This window comes from Lolium rigidum, chromosome 2 (assembly GCF_022539505.1).
Source record: "Lolium rigidum isolate FL_2022 chromosome 2, APGP_CSIRO_Lrig_0.1, whole genome shotgun sequence".
In the NCBI taxonomy this organism is placed as follows: domain Eukaryota; kingdom Viridiplantae; phylum Streptophyta; class Magnoliopsida; order Poales; family Poaceae; genus Lolium; species Lolium rigidum.
The window spans coordinates 87,766,420-87,772,879 of record NC_061509.1 but is presented as its reverse complement, the minus strand read 5'-3'; positions in this window follow the sequence as shown (position 1 = coordinate 87,772,879).

Sequence of the window (6,460 nt, the reverse complement as noted above, 5' to 3'; positions counted from 1 at the left end):
TCAATTTGAGCATTTTCATTTGAGCAAGTCTGGTGCCATTTTAAAATTCGTCAATACGAACTGTTCTGTTTTGACAGATTCTGCCTTTTATTTCGCATTGCCTCTTTCGCTATGTTGGATGAATTTCTTTGATCCACTAATGTCCAGTAGCATTATGCAATGTCCAGAAGTATTAAGAATGATTGTGTCACCTCTGAATATGTCAATTTATATTGTGCACTAACCCTCTAATGAGTTGTTTCGAGTTTGGTGTGGAGGAAGTTTTCAAGGATCAAGAGAGGAGTATGATGCAACATGATCAAGGAGAGTGAAAGCTCTAAGCTTGGGGATGCACCCGGTGGTTCACCCCTGCATATATCAAGAAGACTCAAGCGTCTAAGCTTGGGGATGCCCAAGGCATCCCCTTCTTCATCAACAAATTATCGGGTTCCTCCCTGAAACTACATTTTTATTCGGCCACATCTTATGTGCTTTTTCTTGGAGCGTCGGTTTGTTTTTGTTTTTGTTTTGTTTGAATAAAATGGATCCTAGCATTCACTTTATGGGAGAGATACACACTCCGCTGTAGCATATGGACAAATATGTCCTTGGTTTCTACTCATAGTATTCATGGCGAAGTTTCTCCTTCGTTAAATTGTTATATGGTTGGAATTGGAAAATGATACATGTAGTAATTGCTATAATGTCTTGGGTAATGTGATACTTGGCAATTGTTGTGCTCATGTTTAAGCTCTTGCATCATATGCTTTGCACCCATTAATGAAGAAATACATAGAGCATGCTAAAATTTGGTTTGCATATTTGGTTTCTCTAAGGTCTAGATAATTTCTAGTTTTGAGTTTGAACAACAAGGAAGACGGTATAGAGTATTATAATGCTTTCAATATGTCTTTTATGTGAGTTTTGCTGTACTAGTTCATCCTTGTGTTTGCCTCAAACAGCCTTGCTAGCCTAAACCTTGTATCGAGAGGGAATACTTCTCATGCATCCAAAATACTTGAGCCAACCACTATGCCATTTGTGTCCACCATACCTACCTACTACATGGTATTTTCCGCCATTCCAAAGTAAATTGCTTGAGTGCTACCTTTAAAATTCCATCATTCACCTTTGCAATATATAGCTCATGGGACAAATAGCTTAAAAACTATTGTGGTATTGAATATGTAATTATGCACTTTATCTCTTATTAAGTTGCTTGTTGTGCGATAACCATGTTTACTGGGAACGCCATCAACTCATTGTTGAATTTCATGTGAGTTGCTATGCATGTTCGTCTTGTACGAAGTAAGGGCGATCTACACTGAGTTGAATGGTTTGAGCATGCATATTGTGAGAGAAGAACATTGGGCCGCTAACTAAAGCCATGATTCCATGGTGGAAGTTTCAGTTTTGGACAAACATCCTCAAATCTCTAATGAGAAAAGAATTAATTGTTGTTGAATGCTTAATGCATTAAAGAGGAGTCCATTATCTGTTGTCTATGTTGTCCCGGTATGGATGTCTAAGTTGAGAATAATCAAAGCGAGAAATCCAAATGCGAGCTTTCTCCTTAGACCTTTGTACAGGCGGCATAGAGGTACCCCTTTGTGAAACTTGGTTAAAGCATATGTATTGCGGTGATAATCCAGGTAGTCCAAGCTAATTAGGACAAGGTGCGAGCACTATTAGTACACTATGCATGAGGCTTGCAACTTATAAGATATAATTTACATGATGCATATGCTTTATTACTACCGTTGACAAAATTGTTTCATGTTTTCAAAATCAAAGCTCTAGCACAAATATAGCAATCGATGCTTTTCCTCTATGAGGACCATTCTTTTACTTTCAATGTTGAGTCGGTTCACCTATTTCTCTCCACCTCAAGAAGCAAACACTTGTGTGAACTGTGCATTGATTCCTACATACTTGCTTATTGCACTTATTATATTACTCTATGTTGACAATATCCATGAGATATATATGTTACAAGTTGAAAGCAACCGCTGAAACTTAATCTTCTTTTGTGTTGCTTCAATACCTTTACTTTGAATTATTGCTTTATGAGTTAACTCTTATGCAAGACTTATTGATGCTTGTCTTGAAGTGCTATTCATGAAAAGTCTTTGCTTTATGATTCACTTGTTTACTCATGTCATACACATTGTTTTGATCGCTGCATTCTCTACATATGCTTTACAAATAGTATGATCAAGTTTATGATGGCATGTCACTCCAGAAATTATCTTTGTTATCGTTTTACACGCTTCGGGACGAGCGAGAACTAAGCTTAGGGATGCTGATACGTCTCCAACGTATCGATAATTTCTTGTGTTCCATGCCACATTATTGATGTTATCTACATGTTTTATGCACACTTTATATCATATTCGTGCATTTTACGGAACTAACCTATTAACAAGATGCCTGAAGTGCCGATTCTTTGTTTTCTGCTGTTTTTGGTTTCAGAAATCCTAGTAAAGAAATATTCTCGGATTGGACGAAATAAAAGCCCGGATGCCTATTTTCTCACGAAGCTTCCGAAGTCCGAAGGAGAGACGAAGAGGGGCCACGGGGTGGCCAAACCCTAGGGCGGCGCGGCCCCCCTTGGCCGCGCGGCCCGTGGTGTGGCCCCCCGTGCCGCCTCTCCACTTGCCCTTCCGCCTACAAAGAGCCTCCGTGACGAACCCCCCAGTACCGAGAGCCACGATACGGAAAACATTACTGAGACGCCGTCGCCGCCGATCCCATCTCGGGGGATCCTGGAGATCGCCTCCGGCACCCTGCCGGAGAGGGAATCATCTCCCGGAGGACTCTACGCCGCCATGGTCGCCTCCGGTGTGATGAGTGAGTAGTCTACCCCTGGACTATGGGTCCATAGCAGTAGCTAGATGGTTGTCTTCTCCCCATTGTGCTATCATTGTCGGATCTTGTGAGCTGCCTATCATGATCAAGATCATCTATATGTAATTCTATATGTTGCGTTTGTTGGGATCCGATGAATAGAGAATACTTGTTATGTTGATTATCAAAGTTATTCTTATGTGTTGTTTATGATCTTGCATGCTCTCCGTTTCTAGTAGAGGCTCTGGCCAAGTTTTTACTTTTAACTCCAAGAGGGAGTACTTATGCTCGATAGTGGGTTCATGCCTGCATTGACACCTGGGACAATGACAGAAAGTTCTAAGGTTGTGTTGTGCTTTGTTGCCACTAGGGATAAAACATTGATGCTATGTCTAAGGATGTAGTTGTTGATTACATTACGCACCATACTTAATGCAATTGTCTCGTTGCTTGCAACTTAATACTTGGAGGGGTTCGGATGATAACTTTGAAGGTGGACTTTTTAGGCATAGATGCGGTTGGATGGCGGTCTATGTACTTTGTCGTAATGCCCAATTAAATCTCACTATACTCATCATGATATGTATGTGCATTGTCATGCTCTCTTTATTTGTCAATTGCCCAACTGTAATTTGTTCACCCAACATGCTGTTCGTCTTATGGGAGAGACACCTCTAGTGAACTGTGGACCCCGGTCCAATTCTCTTTACTGAAATACAATCTACTGCAATACTTGTTTTCACTGTTTTCTCTGCAAACAATCATCTTCCACACAATACGGTTAATCCTTTGTTACAGCAAGCCGGTGAGATTGACAACCTCACTGTTTCGTTGGGGCAAAGTAGCTTGGTTGTGTTGTGCGGGTTCCACGTTGGCGCCGGAATCTACGGTGTTGCGCCGCACTACATCCCGCCGCCATCAACCTTCAACGTGCTTCTTGGCTCCTCCTGGTTCGATAAACCTTGGTTTCTTTCTGAGGGAAAACTTGCTGCTGTGCTCATCATACCTTCCTCTTGGGGTTGCCCAACGAACGTGTGAAATACACGCCATCATGGCTCTCGGTACTGGGGGTTTCGTCACGGAGACTTTAAGTAGGCGGAAGTGCAAGTCAAGAGGCGGCACGGGGGGCCCACACCATAGGCCGGCGCGGCCAGGGGTGGGGCCGCGCCGCCCTAGGGTTTGGCCACCCCGTGGCCCCTCTTCATCTCGTCTTCGGACTTCTGGAAGCTTCGTGGAAAAATAGGCCCCTGGGCTTTGATTTCGTCCAATTCCGAGAATATTTCCTTACTAGGATTTCTGAAACCAAAAACAGCAGAAACGAGCAAGCGGCACTTCGGCATCTTGTTAATAGGTTAGTTCCGGAAAATGCACGAATATGACATAAAGTGTGCATAAAACATGTAGGTATCATCAATAATATGGCATAGAACATAAGAAATTATCGATACGTCGGAGACGTATCAAGCATCCCCAAGCTTAGTTCTGCTCGTCCCGAGCGAGGTAAAACGATAACAAAGATAATTTCTGAAGTGATATGCCATCATAACCTTGATCATACTATTTGTAAACATATGTAGTGGATGCAGCGATCAAAACAATGGTGATGACATGAGTAAACAAGTAAATCATAAAGCAAAGACTTTTCATGAATAGTACTTCAAGACAAGCATCAATAAGTCTTGCATAAGAGTTAACTCATAAAGCAATAAATCAAAGTAAAGGTATTGAAGCAACACAAAGGAAGATTAAGTTTCAGCGGTTGCTTTCAACTTGTAACATGTATATCTCATGGATAATAGTCAACATAGAGTAATATAACAAGTACAATATGCAAGTATGTAGGAATCAATGCACGGTTCACACAAGTGTTTGCTTCTTGAGGTGGAGAGAGATAGGTGAACTGACTCAACATAAAAGTAAAGAGAATGGTCCTTCAAAGAGGAAAGCATCGATTGCTATATTTGTGCTAGAGCTTTTATTTTGAAAACATGAAACAATTTTGTCAACGGTAGTAATAAAGCATATGAGTTATGAAAGTTATATCTTACAAGTTGCAAGTCTCATGCATAGTATACTAATAGTGCCCGCACCTTGTCCTAATTAACTTGGACTACTGGATCTTTGCAATGCACATGTTTTGACCAAGTGTCACAATGGGGTACCTCCATGCCGCCTGTACAAAGGTCTAAGGAGAAAGCTCGCATTTTGGATTTCTCGCTTTTGATTATTCTCAACTTAGACATCCATACTCGGGACAACATGGACAACGGATAATGGACTCCTCTTTAATGCATAAGCATGTGGCAACAATTATTATTCTCATATGAGATTGAGGATATATGTCCAAACTGAAACTTCCACCATGAATCATGGCTTTAGTTAGCGGCCCAAAGTTCTTCTCTAACAATATGCATGCTCCAACCATGAAGGTGGTAGATCTCTCTTGCTTCAGACAAGACGGACATGCATAGCAACTCACATGATATTCAACAAAGAATAGTTGATGGCGTCCCAGAAACATGGTTATCGCTCAACAAGCAACTTAATAAGAGATAAAGTGCATAAGTACATATTCAATACTACAATAGTTTTTAAGCTATTTGTCCCATGAGCTATATATTGCAAAGGTGAATGATGGAATTTTAAAGGTAGCACTCAAGCAATTTACTTTGGAATGGCGGGTAAATACCATGTAGTAGGTAGGTATGGTGGACACAAATGGCATAGTGGTTGGCTCAAGTATTTTGGATGCATGAGAAGTATTCCCTCTCGATACAAGGTTTAGGCTAGCAAGGCTATTTGAAACAAACACAAGGATGAACGGTACAGCAAAACTCACATAAAAGACATATGGTAAACATTATAAGACTCCATACCGTCTTCCTTGTTGTTCAAAACTCAATACTAGATGTTATCTAGACTCTAGAGAAACCAAATATGCAAACCAAATTAGCAAGCTCTAAGTATTTCTTCATTAATGGGTGCAAAGTATATGATGCAAGAGCTTAAACATGAGCACAACAATTGCCAAGTATCAAATTATCCAAGACATTTTAGAGTTACTACATGTAGCATTTTCCAATTCCAACCATATAACAATTTAACGAAGGAGAAACTTCGCCATGAATACTATGAGTAGAGCCTAAGGACATATTTGTCCATATGCAACAGCGGAGCGTGTCTCTCTCCCACAAAGTGAATGCTAGGATCCATTTTATTCAAACAAAACAAAAACAAAAACAAACCGACGCTCCAAGCAAAGTACATAAGATGTGGCCGAATAAAAATATAGTTTCAGGGGAGGAACCTGATAATGTTGTCGATGAAGAAGGGGATGCCTTGGGCATCCCCAAGATTAGACGCTTGAGTCTTCTTAATATATGCAGGGGTGAACCACCGGGCATCCCCAAGCTTAGAGCTTTCACTCTCCTTAATCATATTGCATCATACTCCTCTCTTGATCCTTGAAAACTTCCTCCACACCAAACTCGAAACAACTCATTAGAGGGTTAGTGCATAATAAAAATTCACATGTTCAGAGGTGACACAATCATTCTTAACACTTCTGGACATTGCATAAAGCTACTGGACATTAGTGGATCAAAGAAATTCATCCAACATAGCAAAAGAGGCA